This window comes from Hylobates moloch, unplaced genomic scaffold (assembly GCF_009828535.3).
Source record: "Hylobates moloch isolate HMO894 unplaced genomic scaffold, HMol_V3 SCAFFOLD_23, whole genome shotgun sequence".
Lineage (NCBI taxonomy): Eukaryota > Metazoa > Chordata > Mammalia > Primates > Hylobatidae > Hylobates > Hylobates moloch.
Window position 1 is genome coordinate 7,348,189 of NW_026652298.1, and position 26,481 is coordinate 7,374,669.

General features: G+C 39.2%; 2 long non-coding RNA genes across 2 annotated transcripts in view; one reads left to right on the forward strand and one right to left on the reverse strand.

Annotated features, from left to right (window-relative positions):
• The window catches only part of LOC131382388 (uncharacterized), a 355,345-nt gene extending 338,061 nt beyond the window's left edge, over window positions 1-17,284 (forward strand). Inside the window, exon 4 of the long non-coding RNA XR_009211828.1 lies at window positions 17,214-17,284. This is a non-coding gene — a long non-coding RNA (uncharacterized LOC131382388). The remainder of the gene's footprint in view (window positions 1-17,213) is intronic.
• Window positions 17,181-26,043, reverse strand: LOC116462623 (uncharacterized). Its single transcript, XR_004246412.1, has 3 exons — window positions 22,186-26,043; window positions 21,748-21,833; window positions 17,181-17,275 (listed from the first exon to the last, which is right to left on the reverse strand). It is a non-coding gene; the product is annotated as an uncharacterized LOC116462623 (long non-coding RNA).
• Window positions 26,044-26,481: the final 438 nt, after the last annotated feature.

Genomic DNA, 26,481 nt, shown 5'->3' on the forward strand with positions numbered 1-26,481 from the left:
TCTGATTTCCAGTCCCAACCCTATCTCTAGGAAACTCTTTGACCTTGTCCAGGAAAACGACAGCCTAAACCTTGTTGCTAGCAATGGACTCTGTGACCTTGGGCAAATCACTTAGTCACTGTCTCTATTAATCTGTCTCTAAAGTGGACTCCTCTTTGCTCTCTTCCTTATGGGGATGTTATGAGCATCAGGGAGATAATATTGGTAAATTGCTTTGAGTTCCTAAGAAGAAAAGCACACTTCAAATAGAAGCACCATTATATTGTTGTGCAATCACGTTATATCTTCTTTTCCTTCAATTATCCCTTCTGCTGTTATGTTTACTTCAACAGTTAGGTGTGTCTATTTTAACTGGGCAAACCAATACTTATCTGTTATGCTTTTCCCTATTCCTGTTACTTATCCTATTTTGCATATTTTCCCAAGTTAATTTTTTGGGAGAATAATCTATAAATGAGTTAATAATCTTGACCATGAGAATACACTTTTCAGAAAGACAACTGCACTAGAATATATAGTTTCAGTGACAATAGAACAACACCCAGCAGCTTCTAGTATTTTCAAATTACTATGTCCAATAAAAATAATTATTAATGATGTACGTTTAAAGCGTACCTTTCATCTGATCATCTCAAAGTATTTTAGAAACTCTAATTAAACTCTGGAACACCCCTTTACTAAACATATTATTATTTCCATGTTGCCAGTGAAGAAACTGAGGTTCAACAAGGTTATGAGACTAGCACAGGGACACAAAATGAGTCAGTGTCAGGAAGGGGACTTAGTGTTTTCAAGGCCTGGTCAAAAGTTTTCCATCTTGAGCTAATTAGCGCTCTGTAATTTCAAGGATAAAAGGTATCAGGTTACCAGGTAACAACCACTGACTCCCAAAATTCAGATGTAGCATTGCAGTGCTTAGGTGATCTGATGCTCCCCTTTTCCCAACCTATTTCTGTTCTTAACTCTTGGAAGGTTTTTTGGCTTCTCAAGCTCATCCACCAATGGACGAGTAGAGCTAGGCATATATAAGCTATAAAGCTCCAATCAGTTGTTATAATAACTCTTGTCTAGCAAAAGTACAGAGTGGGAACAAATGTTGATAGTCAGCACTAAGGTGATGCCAATGAATTACCTGTAGATTTTCATATCCTGCTCTGCCCCATGCTATGTTGTAGCAGAAGTTTTACGAGGCTAAATAGCATCTTATCGCTAGAAAAATAACAGTCCGTAATGCTGATTTAATTTACTTTGAATAAGAAGAATTAGAAATTGACTACCTGCCACTAATAACCTAAATCCTATGAACTGGCTCCAAGGATTGAGATATAGTCCACAGTCTTAGGTAAGCCATACCTCTTTTTCAGTTTAAGTGGGTCAGCCTCACTTCACACCTGTGTCTTCAGGTTAATTTGAGGAATTTCGAAGATTCTAGCTCAAATGACTTTGCCTACAATATTTTTCTCCTTATGGATAAGTTTACAAAATTTTTCTTGTCTAATCTATGGAATCATTTCATAAAATCCTTTTTAGGGACTGAAAAGTATTAACCTAAGGATAGGAATTTATCTTTGTGGTCAGAACTGTGCCATAAATAGGAAATCCTAGTGATTGCCCAGGTGTGGAAGGCAAAATGGCTCAATAGTGAAGAGCTCTAGTTTGGAGTCAGAGTTAATCTGGCTAAGTTTCTTATTAGCTGCAAGAAGATCACTTAAGATCTTTGAGTTTGTTTTATTATTTGTTAAATGGAAATAATATTCCTATAGCCTGCACTTGTTGTGCAGGTGAATTGAGTTGTTGTAGGAAAATTTTGAACATGACACCTGGCATGTGGTAGGTATTCAGTAAGTAGTAGCTCTTAGTAATTAATTTTAATTATTCTCTGAATTTGCCAAGGAAAAGAGCCTAATAAGTATGGAAGCTTGAAAAGGGTAAAAGACAGAGTATGTCCAGAATAAAATAGTTACTAAGCTGAATCCTTTGCTATTTGTGACTAGGGAAACAAAGTAAAAAAGGATCAAGTGTGTGACCAGATGGCTCTTGGTAACTGAAGCAGGAATGGATAGCATATTAATTACAGGAAAAAGTAGGATATATAGATTGGCACAGAGTATTATCATGTTCTTTCTCTAACAAAAAATGTGATTGTTATGTTCATATATTACAATGGAAAATTGTTCTTTCAAGTCCAACTTTTCTTGTGATGTTTTCCAGGGAATTGCATTTGACTAATGCCCTAAAGCATTTAACACAATTTTCAAAGAAGTTTTCAAAATGTTTGTGAAAATAATAAGACTAAACTTAAAGCTAATGTAAAATAAAATAAGCCATTCCAGATGTGGCGGAGAAGGGAATACAAGTAACTTTTTGCTTAAAAAAAAAGACTGATTCATAAAACATCCATTTGCCATTTAGATGTAAGAAGTATTTGGGAGGGAGAAGAGAAGATAGTTTCCTTTTGGTCAAAGGAGAGCAGATGCTTAGGAGACATGAAGTTATTTTTCTCCTTTCCTAACTTTGCATGAAGATCCATACAATCTGAATGAAATCCACACGACAGGAAATCTCACTGAAATTCATAACCGGGACTCCAGGATAATTCATAAAAATAAAATTTGTGATAGTCTGAAGACCCAGAGTACTAACTTATCAATATGTAGTCTGTAGCTCAGATAAAAAGCTTTATTTATTTTCAGATGATTATTCATCTTGATTTATTAGTCTGTTTTTTCAGTGTTTGCCTGCTTACTGTAGTTCAATACTGCTACTACTACCTTTAGATGGATCAATGGAGAATTTTAACTTTTTTTCATTAATTTTATAGGTGATTTATCCCAGGGTTACCTCTTAATTGATTTTCCTATCTCTAATTTATTTCTTATTCAATCTATTCTCCATATTTGCTGACAAACTGATCAAAACCAAAACCCCAAAATATGACTATGTCACTGCTAAGATTAAAATCTTCAGTATCTCCTCATATCTTCAAAAAGAAAGAAAGAAAGAAAGAAAAAAACCCCAAAGTTTTAAACTGATTAGAATGACATTCTTCTCACTTTGAAATAAGGACCGAACATGGTTTTCAAATTTTGTCATGGATCACTCTCTCACTTAAAAACATTGTTTTTTCATGCCATTTAAACAGTCAACATTAATATCACTGTGGCAAAACCAAAGCAGTCTGGTGGTTATTAAAGAGAAAAATCTTTGTGGCACCCCAGCTTCTAGAACATAACAAGAAAAGAGCCACTAAGGACAAAAATCAAACCCATATTCCACACAGGTTGATGATAATAGGCAAAAAGATGAGGAAGATTATGTGGTAGGTTAAAAATTTACATTATTATTATTATTTTATTCTTTAGAGATGAGGTCTTGCTCTGTCACCTAGGCTGGAATGCAGCAGTGCAATCATAGCTCACTGCAGTCTTGAACTCCTGGGTTCAAGCAGCGCTCTCACTTCAGCCTCCCAAGTAGTTGAGACCACAGATGGACACCACCATGCCTGGCTAATTTATTTTTATTTGTATTTTTTGTAGAGACAGGGTCTCACTCTGTTGCCTAGGCTGGTCTTGAACTCCTGCATTCAAGCAATCTTCCTGTCTTGGCTTTCCAAAGCGCTAGGATTACAGATGTGAGTCACCATGCCCCTTTATTGTTATTACTATGATACGAATTGATTTTTGTTCTATTAGCTGGTCTCAGCAGGATACAAGCTTGAAAGCAGCTTTATGTTTTCTCACCACTCCTTGAAGTAGACTACATAAAACCATTTTTTCCCACCCCAGGGTAAAATAGCTTTTCCAGTCACTCTTTCTCTCTCTCTCTCTCTCTTTTTTTTTTTTGTTTTTTTTTTTTTTTTGAGACAGAGTGTTGCTCTGTCACCCAGGCTGGAGTGCAGTGGCGAGATCTCGGCTTTCTGCAACCTCCGCCTCCCCGGGGACGCGATTCTCCCGCTTCAGCCTTGGGAGTAGCTGGGACTACAGGCACCCGCCACCACGCCCGGCTAATTTTTTGTATTTTTAGTAGAGGCTGGGTTTCACCCTGTTAGCCAGGATGGTCTCTATCTTCTGACCTCGTGATCCGCCCTCCTTGGCCTCCCAAAGTACTGGGATAACAGGCCTGAGCCACCGCGCCTGACCCCCAGTCACTCTTGAATAATAAAAAGACTCCCATTACTTTAAAGAATTAAAGAGTTGAGACCAGTTTAAAAGCAACTCTTGGCCATGGAGCTGTCCTCTCTTCTGATATTATAAAAATGGTCTGGCCAGGCGCGGTGGCTCAGGCCTGTAATCCCAGCACTTTGGGAGGCTGAGGATGGCGGATCACGAGGTCAGGAGATCGAGACCATCCTGGCTAACACGGTGAAACCCCGTCTCTACTAAAAATACAAAAATAAAATTATCCAGGCATGGTGGCGGATGCCTGTAGTCCCAGCTACTTGGGAGGCTGAGGCAGGAGAATGGCGTGAACCCGGGAGGCAGAGCTTGCAGTGAGCCGAGATCGGGCCACTGCACTCCAGCCTGGGCAACAGAGCGAGACTCCGTCTCAAAAAAAAAAAAAAAAAAAAAAAAAAAAAGGGTCTATGGGTCTATCAGCTCAATGTAGACTTTGTGAATACACGGTATCTACTGTTTTGTTTTGTTTTGTTTTGTTTTTAATCTTGGATTTTGCATCTGTGCCAAAATGGAGGCATGGAGGCATCAGAAAGAGCAATGAGCTCACAGGGAGAAGGTAAGCGAGGCAAGTGCAGTTGTTATCTGTCTTTCTGCCCATGGATGATAAACTCATTATTGCTGGCTCCTCCTCTTGGGGGATGCAACTGTGGGATTTTTGGAGTTCCTCTGCTGAGATTTCAGACTGCAGTAAACTTATAAAGGAGGACTAATTCTCACTTGCTGGTCACTTACAACTGTCTACCTCATTCCTGAGGCTTCTTAAGGGGTACTTCACTATGGGGTACAGTGTAACCCCTGTGTTCCTCTCTGGAATGGTCCTATTTGAGTGAGTTGGAGTGGCTTTTTTTTTTTTTTTCCACAGGATCTACATCTAGAACCAGGGAAATAAACCCCTTTACCATTTCCTTGGGGGAGAAACATTTCATTTTCTACACAGCTCCTTTCTTTGTTCTACCAGCTCCATCCAGACTTTCACCTTTCAACTTCTTCCAACATCTGTCAAACACCAGTCCCTTTGACTCCCAGATTTCTGAAGATGCATGTCAAGCTCTCTCATTAATTTCTTTTAAGCCTGTTATTTGAGGTTTGAAGTCAGGCTGAAGCTCCTCCCTACCTTTATCTGAGAGGAAGTAAAATAGTCAACAACTTTTTCCACAGATATTTTCTCTCTTATTCTTTCAACCTCAGCCTTTTATGTGGGTGGAGTGGTGATCACCTAATTCTCGAAGACCTGGCTGGGGGCTGTCTTCTCTTCTAATCTTACAAAAGTGGTCTAGCAGCTCAGTCTAGACTTTGTGAATACATGGTATCTACTGTTTTTTACTTGGTTTTTGCATCTGTGCCAAAATTCCAGAGCAACAGAAAGAGTTTTCTTTTTCTTTTCTTTTCTTTTTATTCTTTTGAGACAGGGTCTCACTCTTTTGCCCGGGCTGGAGTACGATGGTGTGATTATTGGCTCACTGCAACCTCAACCTCCAGGGCTCAGGTAATCCTCCCACCACAGCTTCTCAAGTAGCTAGGATTACAGGCACACACCATCATGCCTGGCTAATTATTTTGTATTTTTTCTAGAGATGGGGTTTCACCATGTTGCCTAGGCTGGCCTCAAATTCCTGGGCTCAAGTGATCCTCCTGCCTCAGCCTCCCAAAGTGCTAGGATTATAGGCATGAGCCACCACCTCCAGCTAAGAAAGAGTTCTTTTTGAAATCCTGTGACACTGGTGGATGCCGCAGCACCTCTGAAGGCCTATGCCTCTGCTCCCTCTCATGGGCCCTGACTTCCATGCCTGGCACATGCTACGTATGCTGTGTATTTTCAGGCCTGTGTTAGCTGTTTAAGCCATTCTTTCTGTCTAGAATGCCCTTCCCATCCTTGAAAAAGCTTCTAAGACTTAGCTCAAACATTATCTCTTTTGTACAAGCTTGCTAAACTCCCCTGGGGAGAAGGAATACTTATCCCAGCTGTGCTTACCCAATATTTAGGGATTACATAATGAAAATCTCAGGTTTCGGAGTAAGACAGACCATTTAGGTTTCAATTGGAGCTCAGCATGTTAGTAGCTCTGTGTGACCTCAAAAAAGTTCCTTAATTTCTCAGTCTATTCATTTTAAAAAAATGAAGGAAAACTAACCTCTTATTATTTGAGGTTGTATACATATTAAATGAAATAATTTCTATAAAGTGCAGAGTACAATATCTTAATATAGTCACTACTCAATATGATAGGTAAGTACTTAATACGATAGTTGACTATTGCTACTACTAACGGTGCTTGTAGTACAACTACTTTTAGTTCTTGTGTTTATTGCTATCACCTAAGAAGTAATTAAACACAAATGCAACAAAAGGAAATCTATTTCTACTTGTCTTTGACTTTTTATTCATTGCCACTTGCCAGCCACTAGCCTACATTTTTTATATGTGCTATGCAATTTTGTTCTCTCAACTTCCCTATGAGGTAAGTATAATTATCTCTTTTTGGCAGATGAGGAAATTAAAGTTCAGAGGAATGAAGTAACTTGTCCAAGTTCCCACAGCTAGCAAGGTGCAGAACCAGAAATCAAAATCTAGGTCTGCCTCCTATCGAAGCTCATGCTGGTAACAACCACACTGCACAGGAGAGTCCACAGGCTCTTACTTCATATTTGCTAGATGTCCAGCTTTCACGAAATAGCATCACCTACTCTAGTGTTTCTGTGCCTGTTAATTCCAGCACAACTGTAACTCCGATGTGCTTTTATTCTACAAAAATTCCCTGATGTAAACATCATTCAAAATTTCCGTGAGTTTCCTTTAAGTGTGGAGTAGGATAATCTTCGCAAGCCTTTTTGGTTTTAGGCTGAGAATTCCCTGAAAGACCATCTTTATTTACCTCTTCCTGAAAGTTTTTATATTAACCACCTGGCCATCCATCAAATCAACTCTTCCTCACAGTACTTGAAATTTAAAATGAACAGCTTGGGCCCAGCCAGGCTATTGCTGTGAAATTGTGTCATGCTCACTTACTATGTATGGTGCATTCTCCCAGGAAGCCTGAAGTGCAAAGTGTTATTAATTTTCAGCCAGTGTCCCAGTTTTGTCACTGGCATAGCATTTTCTCCTTCTCTGTGAAAGGTACTAAATTTCAAGTGCAAAGGCTGAGCTGGAACGTGTGAGGCAGACGACACCAGATGATCCATTTCCCCCATTCCTGGAATAGTACAATCCTGCTACCTGTTTGCCTCCCACTGAAGCCCCAGACTCATCAGGGTTCTTCTAAGTGACGTAGCAAACAGGAGACCCTGCTCTTAATCAGAAGCTCCTGTTTCTGTTTCTTTTCTTTGCTTTTTCTTTCATTCTTTCTTTTTATTTTTTGAGACAGGGTCTCGCTAAGTCACCCAGGCTGGAGTGCAGTGGCACAATTTTGGCTCACTGCAACCTCTGCTTCCTGGGTTCAAGCAATTCTCTCAGCTCTGTCTCCCGAGTAGCTGGGACTACTGGTCTACTGGTGCCTGCCGCCACACCCGGCTAATTTTTCTATTTTTGTAGAGACAGGTTTCACCATGTTGCCCAGGTTGGTCTCAAACTCTCGGGCTCAAGCGATCCACCCAGCTTGGCCTCCCAGCTGCTGTTTCTTCACAGACCTGCAAGTTGCACTTTGATGCAAATCTTTTCTTTAGCCAGATTGCTGCTTACTACCAGTCCCAAAGATTGCAGTTCAATTTAATTTCAGGTAGAGAAAAACAAAACAAACAAACAAAAAAACAAGAACATCTCCTCTGTCCATCATGTGGATCAGTTTAGAGACTCAAAGAAATAATAAATAGTTCAGCTGACTTCCCGCCAGAATTTTTGTTAATATGTACTGGCCAGTTTCAAAAGAAACAAGGTGCAGGGGCTGGCTTATTGGTTGGTAACTCAGAGATGTACTAACTTAAAAGCCACAGAAGCTACATGTTTCCTGAAAATAATATTTGTATGCAATACCTCCATAACTAAAAACCCTACTGATTATTTTTCTTTTCAATTCGGGCTGGGGTAGGTGTGGGTATAGGGTATAGGTTGTTGCATGTTGTCCCCCATTCATCCTTTATGAAAGACACAGGTGAGACAATGCCTTTACCTTACAGCTTCTTCAGTTCTCTGGCCATCCTCTTCATTTTCTGCTTCATGTACTTCAGCACAGGCAGGTGCTTCTTTAGCTCGTTACATAGTAATTATCTATTTACTGTTCTATGTCCTCACCTGACCTGTGTCTCCTTAAGGGCAGGGACTGTGTCCTACACTTAGCCTTCCCAACACCTGATAGGTGTTCATTATCATATTTTTGTTTGTTTGTTTGTTTGTTGAGACAGAGTCTAGCTCTGTCGCCCAGGCTGGAGTGCAGTGGCACAATCTTGGCTCACTGCAACCTCCACCTCCCTGGTTCAAGCAATTCCCCCACCTCAGCCTCCCGAATAGCTGGGATTACAGGTGCACACCACCATGCCCAGCTAATTTTTTTTGTATTTGTAGTAGAGACGGTGTTTCACCATGTTTGTCAGACTGGTCTCGAACTCCTGACCTCAGGCAATTGGCCCGCCTCAGCCTCCCTAAGTGCTGGAATTACAGGTGTGAGCCACCGTGCCCATCCTATTATCATATTAATATACCCTTTCATAAAGTAATTTGAACTTTACAGTTGTATCATTATCAATATTATATTGCAACAGTTTATAGTGTTGTCATACAGTTTAGTATATTTCAGTTACTAAAATGCTTGGACTCAAAAAGAAATAAAATGTCATCATAAAAATAAAACGTGATCCGCCAATTTATTCATTTGTTATTACTGATATTGAATAGTAAAGATAATCATACATGCAGATGTTATCTTTGGCTGTTCTACCTCTCCCTTTTTATCCTATGAATTTGGAATAGCAATAATTATTCCTCAAAATTTTGGTAGTGAATAATGAGTGAAATTATATTAAATTCTTTGAGTTCTTAATCTGGCATTGAGTTTTTTCCATTCTGCAAGCCATCACACATACTAATCATGGAGTGGAGTGAGAGGTCTCAGGAAGTGGGGTCCTAAAGTGGAAAGGCAGGGTAATTAACTCTTATGAAGGCAGAGGCCACATCACCTTTATTCAAGAGGTGAGGTGGCAATAACAATAGCTCTTTACCTTAGAGAAACAGTCCTTGCATGATTTAGCTCCAAATGTTCTTTCAGGAATTCTATAACCTTTCTTCTGAGGATTAGTTTAATTTATTGTCAGTGCTGTTCAGGAAGCCTTTTCAAATCCACAGCTTAGCCTTCCCTGCCACATATACACACATGCACACACACAAATACAGACACATATATGCCAATATTTATATGCACACACAAGCACATACATACATACTCAAACACATAAACCACTTTCACTAATACATGCCTATATATACACACACATACGTAGGCACATACATATGTAATTACTCAAATGCACAAAATATGCAGATATGAACATAGCATACACACACGGACATGCATCTACATTATTATGGACTATATGCTTATGTGCCCTCAAAACCTATATGTTGAAGCCTAATCCCTAATATGATGATTTTTGGAGGTGGGGTCTTTGGGAGGTGACTAGGTCATGAGGGTGGAGCCCTCATGAATGGGACTAGTGTCCTTATAAAAGAGGCCCCAGGGAGCTCTGTTGCTGTCTTTTTGCCGTGTGAGGATACAATGTGAAGTCAGCAGTATGCCATCCAGAAGACGGCCCTCTCCAGACACCTTAAACTTGAGCTTTCCAGCTGCCGGAACTATGAGAAATAAATTTCTGTTGTTATAAACCACTCAGTCTAAGTTATGCTATTCATTATAGCAGCCCACGCAGATTAAGACATATATGAACACACAAACACACACATTTACATAAGTACATGCACACATGCATACACACCCACACAAATCACTGTAGGAGCTTTGCCTCGGTGCCTAGATTTTCTCCCATTCTTCTAAGGTCCTAGGAAAGTCTGGGATATGAAGAAGGAAACAGGATAGTGTTATTTACTCTCTGCCTCAGGAAATCTAAGAAAGGTTTGCCGGCATTTCCACTCCCATTTGGAGTGAGTTACCTGAAATCTCCAGACCAGCGGCTGTCAGGAAGGCCGTTCCTCCCTAGCACTGTGTGGTCAGGACTAATGTACCTCCTGGTAGCTGTGTAGCTTTGCTAGGCTAGCATGAAGATAAGCTAAGACCCAAGCTCATTCATCTGCAGCACCAGAATGAAGCCGCTGGGGACCGGGTCCCTGATGTAGTCGCAGTGAGCACCCTAAAAGCCCGAACTCACTTACATGTCACCAGCAGAATGTGCGCTTTTACATGCCACTGATCTCCTTGCCCAAATACGTGGAAAACAGCTTAGACTGCAGTTTTAGTGACTTGAGCTTAATATAAATACATATTTTCTTCATAGCAAAGACTGTTAAGCATTAAAATTGCTTCCCAAGGGAGACTGTCAAATTTTACATAAAAGTATTTGAAAATAGGGCAGATTTCTATTTATCTGGGATAGCGTCTGAGTGGATAAATGACCCAGATAGCCACTTAGTGTCTTTCTAAGCACTAACATTATCTGAAGCTTCCTAGAAAATCTCTCTCTAGCATGTGGGCAAAGTATTTCATAATTTCAATCACCAAACCTAGAGAAATAAAAACCTTGATTTAAGGTGATGTTCTTATGGTCTTTGATTAGACACTGATCATTCTAGATAGACCTTTGATCTATCATGGCACAGTGTTAAAGCCGCTGATAGATTTCAAAGTTATTTTAAGAGAGAGGCACAGACAATGAGTTTACAACTAGGAGGCAGCTGAAACCTAACTTCTAATGACAGTTACAGTATAGATGTTTTTGGCAAGTCTCTCCCTCTTTACTTATTCTTACTGTCTTTGTTTCTCAACAGGGAAACCTGATATCTTAAAGGCATTATTTGAAAAATTCATTAAATCCTATTTTTGTAGAGCTTCAAAGATTGACATATGTTATATGCTTTCAAAAGATGAGTATAATTTTATATTTTTGAGACTTGTCTGGGAGAAGAGTCATCCTTGAGAACAGAAAAGCACTTAGAGCTTTTCCAACACTCAGCAGTCTGGGATGTAGCCTTTCTACATCCTTCTCGGGAGAGGTACCCTCATGACTGCAGCCACATTACCAGAAATTTTTCCTCTTCTGAGAGGAGCCTGAGCTATCACATGCATACCCTACCATATCTTGGGGCTGGAAGTTGCCATTCCTGAGAAACAGGTATGCGTTGGTTCAAAAGTAATGTGGCTCTTTTTACTATGTTTATGGGCAAACATGGAGTCTACAAGATGGATTCAGTCAAATGTACAGTGGTTTAAAGGGTAATTCCCTTAGAAAGCCTGAATCTGCAAGAAAGAAACAAATTATCCAAGAGAAGTTTCTGCAAAGAACACACCTCTCAAGCTCCTGCCTCATTTGAACTGTGTCAGAAACCTCAGTCTAGCCCCTGGGAAGGTTGGTCCTTGCCTGCTGCAACCACCAGAGGCATAGAGATAGAAGTAGAAGTCAGCCTTTGCACCTGCTTTTCTTGACTTTGGAGAGGAAAGATGACCAACTCTTCTGTGCTCTACCCACCCATTCAACCAGCATTTCTAAACACTATTATGTGCTAGGCGCTCCTTGAAGCGTGTGCCTAATGAAATAGATACAAATGTCTACCCTTATGGAGCTTACATTCAAGTAAGGGAGGGAGACAATGATCAAGATAAGGAAAATATTATGTTAGTGATAAGATCTAAGGAGAAAACAATAAACAAGGTAGGAGGTTATGAAATACAGAGTTGGAGAATGAAGCGGGGTGTGGGTGTGTGTGTGTGTGTGTGTGCGTGTGTGAAATTTTAGATAGGATCTCTAAGCGAGAGACCTATTAGAAGTGAGGGGTTAGCCAAGTGGATATTTGGATAAAAATATGTGATCTATAAACAAAGTTTTAAAAATAGTGAGGAGGCCAGTGTGACTGGAGAAGATTGAATGTAGGGAAAGGGGAAGGAGATGAGAGCAGAGGGCCAACTGGGAGCTGGCTTCTGTAAGGCCCTGTAGTAGCTAGACTAGGCTGTGTTCTGAGAGAGCTGTGAAGTGTCTGGAAGATTCTGAGCACAAGATGACCTGCAATTATCTATGGAAGTGTCTTCCCTAGAGGGACATGTCTGCCCTCGAACAGCACCAGGGTATACATTTGTAATTATTTTCATGTTTTAACAGGTGTTTATTAATTTTGAAATTAGAGTCACTGGTGACTGAGATTCAGTAGAATCATCAGCTGGTGGTCCCTTAAATAATGGCACAGATTTCCACAGCTTTCTGAGCTGCAGCTAGGGTTAATCTTGTCTTGAAGTAAGTCTCAGCTGCTTTCTCTTACACATTCCACTCTGCGTTTCTCTTTGCTCTTTTTTTAGTTCTTCCATTTCTTCCTTATTCCATAAGACCTTTTCCCAAACTTCGATTCCAAACTATACTTCCTTGTTAGAATGTATTTTGTCAGATTTAAACTACCCCTTCTCCCTCCTTAAAAAGAGCCCAGTGATTTTGTTTGTTGTTTGAGCCACAAGAATTAAAAGCCCATCCTTGCTTCTTAAAATCCCTTAACCTTTCCTCTCCTTTTCTGTAAAATGGGTGTATCCTCTGCCTCGGTGAGTTGTTAGGAGAAACAAATGAGATTTGGCCATTAAAAGAGTAAGGAAATTTCACGAAACTTTAAAAAAATTACTTTCTTTTTTGAATTTTATTTTTCCTTTTATTAAGTATTTTAACTATAACCCATTTTTTGTTTCTTTGTTAGTTTCTAGCTTTATGGTCTGCCAATAAAAGAACATCATCAGTCTGATATAAACAGTTTGGTCAAATTTCTTTAGGACTTATCTATTGGGACTTATTACTTGGGACTTACTCATTACTATTATAATTAATAATATTCTTTTGGAAAATATGTCACTGTATTACATTCATGTGTTAATTATGAATGCAATCTGCAAATCTGTGATAAAAGTTACACTCCACCAAACACTCCAGACACAGGGCTAAAGAGGACTGATATTGCCACACAGAAAGAAGTATTTATTACAACAGGAATAGAGTCATGTAACAAGCAAGTGCAAGCAATTGTGCTTCTTGGTAGCACAAATACAGAACCATGCAGTATTACAGAGGTGCCTAAGGTGGGGGCCTTAAGAGAATCTGAACATTCTGACGTTGAGAAACAATGCTTAGAGGTATTTGTTGTTGTTGCTGTTGCTATAAAAATCCTCCCCTTTCATGAACATTTTTTCTTTACTTATTTTATGGGTTTGTTTGATTCCCTAATTTAGGCTTTAAAATGTGCTGACTTTGCAGTCATAATTATGGTACACTTTTCAAAATTGTCAATGCGGGTGACCAAAACCAATCCCTACCCTTTCACAGGCCTGCCACAATCCTATTGATAGCGGCAACTGCCAGCTAAAGGTTTTGGATCTTGTGATTGCAATGGAAACTGGCAAGATCAATCCACTTATTTACAAAATTACCCGAGGTTCCTCTACTGTAATTCGCCCCTGCCCCCCGTGAGACAGTCTCGCTCTGTCGCCAGACTGGAGTGCAGTGGCCAGGCATGATCTCGGCTCACTGCAAGCTTCGCCTGCTGGGTTCAAGCGATTCCCCTGCCTCAGCCTCCAGAGTAGCTGGGATTACAGGCGCGTGCCACCACCCCTAGCTAATCATTATTATTATTATTCTTTTTGTATTTTAGTAGAGAAGGGGTTTCACCATGTTGACCAGGATGGTCTCGATCTCCTGACATCGTGATCTGCCCTCCTTGGCCTCTCAAAGTGCTGGGATTATAGGCTTGAGCCACTGCGTCCTCTACTGTAATTTTACTTGCCCTCTATGGGGTAAATATTTTCAACATACTTTTTGGTACTGCAGTAAATCATATTCTATCCTCAAGGATGAAAAGCAGGAAGATTCTTAAATTATTCATTAGAATAGAGTTTCTTCCCAAACATCCATGCAAGTTTAAAGGCTCCTATTGACTATGTATTAGAAGCACTTTTTTTGTTGTGTTTTGTTTTTTGTTTTTTACTAAAATGACATTGTTGGCTCTACAAACAAATGAAACCCAATAATGGGTTTCTCTATTCTTGCTGGTCTTTTCCATCTTAAAAGAATCATGTGGTCATTCCCTATTTGAAAAAAAAAGAAAAAGACATTGAAATGCCTCCATGCCTGATAAGGAGAATCTGCAACACTTGGACATCTTGTGTATAAGAAAAGATTCTTATCCTTATGCTACTGTCATGGAGCTTGGATATTTACAAACCTACCGCTTTTGACAAGCTTGTGGGAATTCACATAGTCTCACACCGCCCCTAATTTATGGCAGAATGTGTCTCACATTTGTAATATTCTAGAGCTCCTCAGGATTCTAACCTCTCTAACTAGAGACAGTTTCTGAGCAGGCAAGAAGGAAAAAGAGGCAAAAACTGATTGCATCTTTTGTTCCCTTTTCAAAGCCAGATCTCGAAATTCCCAAGAATCCTTAAAGTTGGAGACATGTAGCTAATGGAATTCTAGTCAATCCACATATTTATGTGTTTGGAAAGTGGCTGTTATCAGTTCTTCTTAACCATGTGCACTATCGTCAGGGCCCTTCCAGGCAGTCACACCTGAGGAAAGCTGTGATTGCCCTAGATTTCCACTAGAGACCTCTAGCTGATCACAGGAGCCTGGAAAGCAGCTCTCATTACTGGGCGTTTCTCTAGAAGCAGCAGAGGATAAGAGTTTGCCAGTTGCCCCTGGGAGAAGGTGGACTTTACCATCAAAGGAAAATAATTCTGTATAATCTTTCTCTCTCTCTCTTTTTTTTTTTTTTTAAAGCAAATTGAGGCTTATTCAAGTAGGTATATTGTGAAAGACTGAAGAGGAAATAATTTCTGTGTCTTAAAGCTATGGCATACAAAAGACAAAATAGAGATTTGTATAGATTGAAAGGCCTCTTCTCTAAGAGGCTGTTCATACTGATATTTGGAGGCCAGCCTCAATTCTCAGTGTTTGAGAGCTTCTCCTGCCAGGCGTGAGGGAGAATGAGTTTACTCACAGTCTGAGAGCTTCTAGGCATTATTGTGAAGCTGAACAAAGTGCTCCCTGTGCCCCACCATGCCCCAGCCTTTTACTGCAGCCCCCTATATGTGAAGGATGGTAGCCCTCCAGGTGCATACCACCTTCAATGCCAGGCCTATAGCTGTAATCCCATGCAACAGAAACAAATGGGATACATCTGTAAGGAGAGACTGGTAGATGAAGTTTCACCATTTTTCCAAAAACACAAAACACATTAATCTCCATTTGCCTTTTAATAGTCTGCAATAGAAACAGAGGACCAAAAGGGAAAATAATCTCCCCTCATTTAACCTGTGCCCCTGTGAAAAATTGTGATAGCTTGTATTTCAGAAACTGAGTGTAACTAATTTTGCCCTCTATCCATGGTCTTCACGACACAGCAGCATTAGAAAGAGAATCAAAATCGGATCAGATCAATGAGTCTATAAAGCCTTTTTTGGAATGTATTGCCAGCCATGAGTTGATCAGTTTCTCCAGAGACCCTCTAATATCCAGTTTTCTCTGGGGCAATTGTAGATCCTTTTGCACTCATTTTTAGGAAAAATCTTGTCATTCTTTTAGGTAGACTGTCATTTGTTCATTCGTTTATTCATTTGTTCATCAAATGCCTATGCTGCTCCAGTTGCTGTGATTTGCAAAGAAAACACAAATGATGATATACAGGGATTGAGTGGGAGTTCCTAACATTGGATCCACAGATTCCTAAAAGTGAACGACTACTTCAAGATGTCTGTAATCCTCCTAAGATGTGTGTGTGCTTTAACTATGAGAAAAATCCTAGATTTAGAACAATCTTTAAAGGGGTTGATGTAAAAACCATTGTAGAGGCTGACAGTTACAAGAGCAAGTATTCGGAAGACTACATTAGAATTGTCATATAGTAAAGATACAGTATGTACAGTGTCACATGAGGTCACGGGTGGAGTTTTCTCAATTGTCACTGATGACAGAGGTCAGGGAAGGCTACAGAGAAGGTAGCATTTGTGTTACATGTGAAGGATGAGTAGGAAGTGGCGAGCTGACTTGAAGGGAGGGTAGATGAAAGTCAGTGTGCTCTGAGGGGCAGTTCACCTCCAGGGTCGGAGGCCACCCTGCAAGTTGGAGCATGATTGGAATTTTCTGTCCTGCAACCTGACAAATGGAGTGCGCTTTGCCATGAGTCAACTGTTACAGGAAAAGGAATTCCACAGGCATGCCCTGGCTGACCACAAATGGCTGAGAGCACATATGAGTACAGAATGCCCAAAGGTTGGTGTGGAATAATCAAAAGGATTCAAATGCTTGGTGCTGTGCCAGAGTTGCAGGAGGCCTAGCCTCAGCACTGTATTGCTCCTCTCACTCTCCAACCTGCACTGGAGAAGAAGGTCAACTACAGTAGACGGAGCTCTGCACCAGGTCCAGAAAGCAGACCTTGATTCTGCAGCTGACCATCTTCCTGCTCACTTAATTCCACCAGCCTCCACTTCCGCTTCTGCACTTAACAGTTACATTTATTGAGGGCCTCTATATCCCAGCTACTGTGCTGGGTGAATTACCTGCCTAGTTTCATTTTATTCTCCTGACACCCTGCAAAGTAATTTTCATTTTCCAAATAGGGAAAATATACTCAGAAAATTAAAATAATGCCAAAGTAGTCATGCTGCTATAATGTGGTGATACCAAGAGAACCACAGTCTCTACTTCCATCTTGATAATTCAACTGGGTTTTAAATGTCACCATCTTAAGGCTACTGATTTATCAGTGAAACAAGAGAGGTCAGTGTAATTTAACATGGTTTTGCAGAGCTAGAATACTGCATTGGGCATATATTGCTTATCTGGGAAGTTATAGATGTGGGTTTGTCTACAGGAGTGCCAAATTTTGATGGTAACGATAGTTTAATTTTAAACTTACAGGATACGGGTTAAGATTAAGCTGTCTCCTTCATATGAATCCCATCACTGAGATCTGATTCCACCTACAAAGGTAAGAGAATTTGAAGTAAGTAGCAACTAGTCTTCTCAAAATGTTCCAAATTGCAAAAACAAGTCTGGATTTTAATCTGAGAATTATTGCTTTATCAGGATTTATCTATAAAATATACCATTTGACCATAACAAAATAAATTTTAAGTTGGGTGTTTGTTTTTTAAGAAAAAGCACTTGATCGGCCTAATTGATAAATATTGTCTTATTCCATGGTGGGCTGAAGACAATAAAAGCAGCAAGACATTTTTTTCATATGAACTAGAACTATGGCTTTGCATTTACAAAGAAACATTCAATTCTTATGCTAGCATTTTAAAATCTTTTCTCATTTAAAAACATATCTAGCATATCATTGAATGTAATACTCAATAATTTTTCTTTACATATTTTAAATTTGCGTATCCAATATATTTTAGTTATCTCTGCAGCAAGCGCCATAACCTAAGAAATGAAGAGTCAAAAATGCAATCTTTGATAACATCTTTAGCAACTTGAGTTATTTTAAATAAAGAGGGGATTTCTATATGTAGAATGCATAAGAAACCTTTAAACCGAGCAATTGTTTGCAGAACTTCATAAGTACTAAAGAATTCTGGTCATTATATTTCTTCCATATTAAAAATACACTGTAGCCATATTAAAAGATACTTCTAGCTGCTGTATTTCCTAACCTGTATATTTAAACTTGAACAGTGTATGCACTCCTTATAGCATGTCATAGAAATATCTTTCTAACAAGAATATCGGTTACATAAATCCAATTATGATTTTTGGAGATTGTGATGTAATGCAGTGGTTTGACCTGCTGTTGAGTAAGACTGACTTCAGTAGTAATTCATTTAACTTTAAAATGACAGACCCCAAAAGTCCCCGATGATATTGTCAGGCACTATGCTTTAAGACAAGGCAGTTGACAGGATATTTTTCTTTCTTGAGATTTGCAAGTCTCTCTAACCTTCAGAAAAATAAAAAGCAAGTAGGTGGATATAACTCTGCTACACTGCCTATTTAGTTAAAAAGTAAAAAACCACCCAGTCACTCAGTTGAAAACACAGATGCTTGGCATTCTGTACTCAAGTTATCTGAATTTGTAATTTAAATTTTCAATTTCAAAAGAAAGAGCTGTGTCTCAGGTTCCCAGAAAGCCAGCTCTGAGATGGAGTTTTCCATGCAGGAAGTTTACTGTGGAGTGTCCCTGGGAACAGCCCCTATGCAAGGGAAAGGAAGGAAGCAGGGCTGGAGACAGGAGGAAGAGGAAATGTGATACAGTCACTACGGGCACCCTTGCCTACCATAGGGAAACTCGGAAGATAAATGACCCTTCAGAGCTGATCTGAGTTGAGGCAGAATGGCTGGGATATTAAACTCGCGTGCAGATTAGTCATTGGATGTGGGTCACCTGGGAAGGCGACCTGACCTTGGGCAAGGTGGCTCTCTTCAGCAGAGATAATCCTGGAAGTGGCTGACAGGGGAGGTTGTCCCTCAGCAATGCTCCTAGTCACTAAAGGAACGAGTACTTCAGTCCTAAAGGGGACTCTGGGTGACATCACAGCATCCATCACAGGTTGATGTGCAGAAATATGTAGTTATCTAATGTTACTTATGTGCAGTCTAGATACTTATTTCTCATTTGTAAATTTGTGACATCTTTAGTTTTCTTGTAGTTCCTCAATAATATTGCCAAATACAGAGGTATAACCTTTGGACACTAACAATATCATAACAAGGAATTTATCAAATGTGATACATAACTTCTTTGTACTATGTGGAAAATATTTGCGTTCTGCCATTTTGGAATGCTGTAGTTATAAATTTGTGATTCTTGTGAGTCTCTTATTATAGAAACAGTTTGGGCTTGCAGTGTCAACCTGCTTCCTTTACTGTTTCATTGTCCTCTCATCTTCTGTTCTAATACCCCATGACAAATCCTTGATATCATTAATTTAATTTTTTTTTATCTATACTTCACCTTTAAAAGGTGATTAGAGGTTATGGGAATAAATATAGTACGGAAGTCAAAATAATATTATATTGGCTGGGCACGGAGGCTCACACCTGTAATCCCAGCATTTTGAGAGGTCAAGGCAGGCGGATCACCTGAGGTCAGGAGTTTGAGACCAGTCTGGCCAACATGGTGAAACCCTATCTCTACTAAAAGTACAAAAATTAGCTGGGTGTGGTGGCACAAGCCTGTAATCCCAGCTACTCGGGAGGCTGAGGCAGGAGAATCGCTTGAACCCGGGAGGCGGAGGTTGCAGTGAGCTGAGATCACAACACTGACCTGCAGCCTGGGCAACAGAGTGAGACTGTGTCTCGCAAAAATAAATAAATAAATAAATAAATAAATAAAAATAATAACTATCATCCACCAAAAGCTTACTATGTGACAGGCACCAAGTGCTTTAGATAGCAGTTTATTAAAGTCTCTTTTAGAACTGATGAGGTGGAGCCTATGAGAAACTCAGTAACTTCCACCCGAAAGTAATAACTAGTGAGTGGTAGAGATGGATTCATACCTAGAACAAAACTCCCTTATCTGCTGTGCTTTACTATGCCAACACAGGTAGATAGCTATAGCTATGTTGTTTCAATCATTCCACTGAAATATCCCAACACTTTTTATATCGTTAGGTACCGCGGAAAAATTTTAAGGGAGGCAAAAGAAAATCACACGATTTACAACATTTTTCATGTCCATGAAAATACATTTTGTTTCTATGTAAGAACTGAATTATTCTGTTTTCTGATGGGCCATTGAATTTATTTATTCATTCACTGAATCTCTCATTCATTTAACAAATATTTGCTGGGTACCTACTATGCCCCAGGCACTTAAGATTCACCAAAAAACAAAATGGACCAAATGCCCAGTTCATGGAGTTAAATTCCAGTGGAAGGAAAGAGATGGTAAATGGGATGGAGAAAGAAATAGGTGAAGGATAGGGAGATCAGGAGTGGAGACAGTTGCTACTTTACATAGGAAGGCCAGCATAGGCTACTCTATGATCAAAGACAGAAGGGAAGGGAGGTATATAGCCCCACAGATACTTAGAGGAAGAGCATTCCAGCAGCCGGGAAAACCAGCGCGTGGTCAAAGATAGGAGTGTGTACATTGTGTGCATGGAGAAGGCTGATAGTACTGGAGCAGAGTGAACCAGAAAGAATTCCTTTCCTTTATTTTTAAAGGCTTTCCTTTAAAGGTGAAAAAAGAAATCAGTCAAAAGACCTGCTCAAACTTTCTTCAGCCCAAGTTCTTCAGCAAAACTTGGGTCAATAACAGACCCAAGTTCGCATTGGAGATGGAAGGCAGGATAGACTTGAGCAATTGCTTCTAAGAGCAGTAGAACTGACGCATGGCTGTTCACATGTGAAGTTTTGTTTTTCTCAGAAGGGCATGAGCTGTCCTTCCCTTTAGGAGAATGTGCAGACATGATCGCAAACAGAGTACAAATGGAGCAAAGTCTTGGGAGAGTTTACTGACCCAACTGAGTGCGTTGAAAATGTGCTCGGGGAGTTATTATGTCATGATCTGTGGATTAAATCCTCCCTAATTATGCAATGATGAAGCAAAGAAGAATTCCACCACAGCTTTGATGATGAGAATTTGGGCTCTTGGAAACATTCTCAAAGACTTCAGTCAGTCTTGCTCTCTTCTTTCCAATCAGATCAAAAGGGGACACATTTGGGAAAAGTTCTCAATTCCAGTGATTCTTTCTCAGCAAGATTGGATAAAGTTAGGAAAGAAAGCAAGGGGCTTGGTTAAAATCAGTGTGGATCAACTTGTTGTATTAATGCAATGTCAAATATTTGTTTGGCTTTTTGTGTATGATACTGTTAAATTTATTTGATTATGCAAACTTTATTTATTTGTAAGAAAAATGAGTGTAAAGATACTAAATCTGTTACAGAATGAAACCAAATCATGTCTCTTAATATTTATACAAGCAGTGGAAGAAAATCTCTCTGATGTCCTTGAATTTACACTATGTTTACATTTCTTTCTTTGAAGCTGTAATGAAATCTGGCATATAGATTCTAACTGTGTTTATGCAGAATAACCTGAGTGAGATTTAAGGTCTAAAAAGAAAGTGGGTGTGGGATATTTAAAACCCAGAATCAAAGGCATCTCTATTTACAATAACTTTCAGCTGTATAAAAACATTAAGAAAGATTATTTAAATCTGTCATTTCATAAAATATTTCATCATTGATCTAAAATCAGAATATTCTTTCCATTGGTATGGATCAAAATAAATTCCAAGATGTGATACATTCTAATAATTAATGGGGTTTTTAAAAATGGTTGTTAATTAGAACAAATAACAAAAGAACCTTCTTTTATAACTTAATTGTAAATTTTCTTTTTTCTGATTATAAAAATATTAAACAGTTATTTTAAAGAATTTGGAAAATACGCAATTTGCTTAGAAAAGAAATTGTAGTTGGGTGTAGTGGCACGTACTCATATTCCCAGCTACTCAGGCGGCTGAAGTGGGAGGATTGTTTGAGCCCAGGGGTTCAAGTCCAGCCTAACCAACATAGCAAGACCTTGAAAAGAAAGAGAGAAAGAAAGAAGGAAAGAAGGAAAGAAAGAAAGAAGGAAAGAAGGAAAGAAAGAAAGAAAGAAAGAAAGAAAGAAAGAAAGAAAGAAAGAAAGAAAGAAAAAGAAAAAGAGAAGAGAGAAGAAAGAAGAATTTAAAATTTCATTAATACACTACTCAGAAATAATTCTCAGTATTGTGATACACTACAAATAGATATCTTGGGAAATTATACATGTTTGTATATTGCATGAAGACTGAAATAATAACATGAAATAATTTTGTTTCCTAAGTAGTTTTTAATTATATTTATAATAAAAAATCTATTACCAAAGGATTAAAAGTAAAAGTTCTCTCACCCCAACCTTAACCTCTGTTTCCCAAGGTAATTGCTGCTGATTGTTGTATATTTGTTCCAATTTGACAGAGATATTACAATTGTATCATCCTACAGAAAACATTCACATTGTATGTTTGTCATCATGTGTCTCATGGAGAATCTTAAAAATCAAAGAGATTAGCAGGGTTTATAGCATATAAAAAAGTACGATAAAGGACCCTTTTTTTGTAAGGCTTTCTCAACATGTAATTTTTAAGTTAAGGTATTAAATCAATGATATCAGTTTGACACATTTCCAAGTCCATACACTAGAGTCTGTTTCCACATCCTAGAAGATAACACGTAGGTAGGTAACTCTCCACTTACCAGATCGAATCAGTCGTCTCAAAAGCCAGCCTATTCCACACAGTATTGCTCTACCAAATCCCTGCCTCTTTCCTACCCCACCACTCAAGAACTGATGTGCTTTCACGTACAGGCCATGACCATCTTTGCCTTGGCCTTCACTGGATCCCCTGTCTTCTATTGTATCTGTGCAATGAGATGCAATGCTTCTCTGTGCTTGTCTTTCCAGGCTTTAAAAATCCCTTCTGTGCATAAGTTGGTCATCACTAGTATTAAATTCCTTGGTTTCAAGTTTCAAATGATAAAAACTTTTCTCCTTCTTAAATTCCTGTTTTCAGCTTCTTGTTACAGTCTTAGATACTTGGCATCCGAAGGGAGACAAATGCTCATTCTACCCTAATATTATATCTTCACTTTGCTTGAAATCAAGTGTTGATACTTCCAAAAAACAGCATTCCACAACATTTTGTGGCTAGGAATTCCCCAAGTCATGCAGCAGCCTGCTACTTTCTAATAAGGATAGAAATTTCAGGTCTTTCTTACTATTAAATCTTGGTGCAAATTCATTCAAAGAAAGTTTAGGCTAATTAAAAAATTATGTCCTTTAACTTAATTCCCCAGTACGTATCCATCTATGATGTAATTGATCATGAATGGTTTCCATTGGCATACATTTTCAACTACCAACATGCCTATTTTGAGGAGCTGTGTTCCACTCTCTTGAAGTGCCTTGGATTGTGCCACAAGGATTCCTAGTAAATGCTTGTGATAATAAATTAAAGTCTTAATTAGTATGCTAATATGCATAGCAATTGCTATTATGTCAGCTTCCTTTGGTGGATAGAAATGGTATTTCATATCACTTATCCAATAGCATGTGTAATTATTCTGAAAACTCCTAAAATTCTTGAAATTTATTCTTTCTTCATTACTTCTTCATGTTCCACCTCTTCTCTCTCCTATGATATATATTATATGTGTTGTAGATACTTTAGTAATTTCAACCTCTATTATTCCAGTCAAACATCCCAACTGAAAGAAAGGTAAGGAGATGAATGCCCTCTGGTCCTGGATGATATGTAAGAAGAACCTAGCTCTGTAGCTTAAATTCCCCCAAAACAAACAGAAAATGAGCAACTCCATGAGTACTGAGATTTGTCCAACTTTTATCATGAGTAATTGTGTCCCAGGCCAAAGAAGGCTTCTACTCATTACTAATTCAATGAGTATGTTTAAAAATAATAATATATTTAAAAATAGTAATAAGTAAACAAATGATTTCAAGCCAATCTCAGTATGATTAACTGAATACAAATTATAATAGAAGCAAGATAGGAGGCTGAGAGAGGAGAATCCCTTGAATCCGTGAGGTGGAGGTTGCAGTAAGCCAAGATTGTGCCATTGCACTGCACCCTGAGCAACAAGAGCAAAAATCCATCTAAAAAATAAAAAATAAAAATAAAAATAAAGATCAGTCATGTTTTCTGGTTCTGTGGGAGGAGGAGAGAATACAATCTTACACTGAACAATTTTATTTTTTAGGATTTCCAAAAGATAGAGCCAAAATTAAGCCTAGATTGAGTTCATGGTAAGTAGAAATAAAAACAACCTAAAGATTTCCCCGATATAGTCAGAGCATACTTTACCAATACATAGTTCTGAGCTAGAGAAATCTTTTACAGATTTAAAAGATGGGTAGCCACACACTTTAAAAATGTTCCTCTAATGGGAGCTGTATCCTCTTCTCCACCTGTGGCATCTTGACCCCTCTCCACTTCAACCAAGGCTGGATTTTCTCTACTCCTTTTCCTCTCTAGCGATCACAAGAGCTCACCCCCAGAGAAAAATGTCAAGTCTAATCCATCCCACTGAGATCTCATCTTAAAAACTGCAATAAAACAAATAGTCATAGCATAGAGAACATGTATTAAATGATCTCTATTCACTAACTTGTTTCCTTCAGATTTACAAGTGACAGCAAAGCATACTTTACCAATACATAGTTACGAGATACAGAAATTTATTTTCACAATGGGCCATTTTCCCCCATTTCCTCCTTTAAACATTCTCCTTCTAAATGCTCCCTGCATTCTCCTCAAGCTGTCAAGTTTAATCAAAACTTGTTCTGATGGAAAAATTTGCTATGCATATCACTTCTGCATAAGAGAATGGAAATAGTTTAAAGCAGTGGTCCCCAACCTTTTTGGCACCAGGGACCGGTTTCTTGGAAGACAATTTTTCCACGGATGGAGGTTGCGAAAGGTTTCAGGATGAAACTGTTCCACCTCAGATCATCAGGCATTAGTTAGATTCTCATAAGAAGCATACAATCTAGATCTCTTGCATGTACAGTTCACAGTAGGGCTTGAGCTCCTATGGGAATCTAATGCCACCGCTGATCTGACAGGAGGCGGAGCTCAGGTAGTAATGCTCGCTTGCCTGCTGCTCACCTCCTCCTGTGTGGCCTAGTTCCTAACAGGCCATGGACCCACACCAGTCTGTGCCCTGGGGTTTGGGGACCCCTGGTTTAGAAGATCACCTATTCCAGGGGCATTTGCACTGAATAACCCAGTGCTATATACTCTTTAAATTTAATTTCAATTTTTTTAGAGACAGGGTGTTACTCTGTTGCCCAGGCTGGAGTGCAGTGTTGTGATTCATAGTTCACAACAGCCTTGAACTTCTGGAATCAAGCAATTCCCCCACCTCAAGCCTCCTGAGTGGTGAGGACTAGAGGTGTGTGCCACCATCTGTCTAATTTTTTCAATTTTTTTTTTCTTTTTAGAGATAGGATCTCATTATGTTGACCAGACTGATCTTGAACTCCTACCCTGAAGCTATCCTCCTGCCTTGGCCTCTCAAAGTGCTGGGATTCCAGGTGTGAACCCCAGTGCAACTTCAGCATTTATAAAATAGTTCAAATTCATTTAATTTTAGAAATTCTTACAATCTCCTGTGGTAGGTATTAGTAACTTCATTATACAGATGAGCCAATCAGAGCATAAACCGGTCGGTGCCTTGCCCCTACTCACAGGCCTAAATAAGTGGCAGAGCCCGAGTCTTAGCATACGTTTCATTGAAATCTTTTTTCTTAGGGCACAGGTGCCTTTAAAAGAGCTTAAAGTCTGAGTGTAAGTGAACAGCCCTATGCAAGAGAATTTCAGGTACGTAAGATTTGATGAAAAGGGAAAGGCGAAACTTTCTGGAATCTATCAGATTTTGGTCCATTGTATTTAATTGAATTGTTGAAAATGTATCTTTACAAATATCCACATATAATTGTCTGATATTAAGGTTATGACCAAAGGATTCTGATACTCCATTTGATGTATAAGAGGAATTCTGTGGGGTATCTGCTTGAAAAGACTCTTCACGTTAGAACTTTTAGCCAGCAAGTCATATTGAAGCCTGCTGTGCTTCTTAATGTGCAAACAAAACAAAACTAAACTAAACTAAAAAACCCACTCCAGCCTAATTTTGTTTTGCTCTTTTCTCTCCCTTTCCCAGTGTTGCTTTTTGACTCTATATTGCCCTTGTTGTACTTGCATGAATCCCTCCTGCTTAGCCTTTCAAGGAAATGATGAATGGCTTCCTATCTTGCCCATCTCACTCTTCTGCTTCCCAATAGCTGCTAGGAAATAATTCAGCACCAGTTTACTTTTCAGTGTGTGTGTTATGGACTGAATGTTTGTGTCTCCCCGAATTCATATGTTGAAGTCCTACTCCCTTTGGGATGGTATTTGGAAGTGAGACCTTTGGGAGGTAAATTAGGTTTTAGGTTTACATGAGGTCAGTGGCTCCTTATAAAATGAAGAAGAGACCTGGCACGGTGGCTCATGCCTGTAATCCCAGCATTTTGGGAGGCCGAGGCGGGAAGACCACGAGGTCAGGAGATCGAGACCATCCTGGCTAACACGGTGAAACCCCGTCTCTACTGAAAAATAGAAAAAATCAGCCGGGTGTGGTGGCA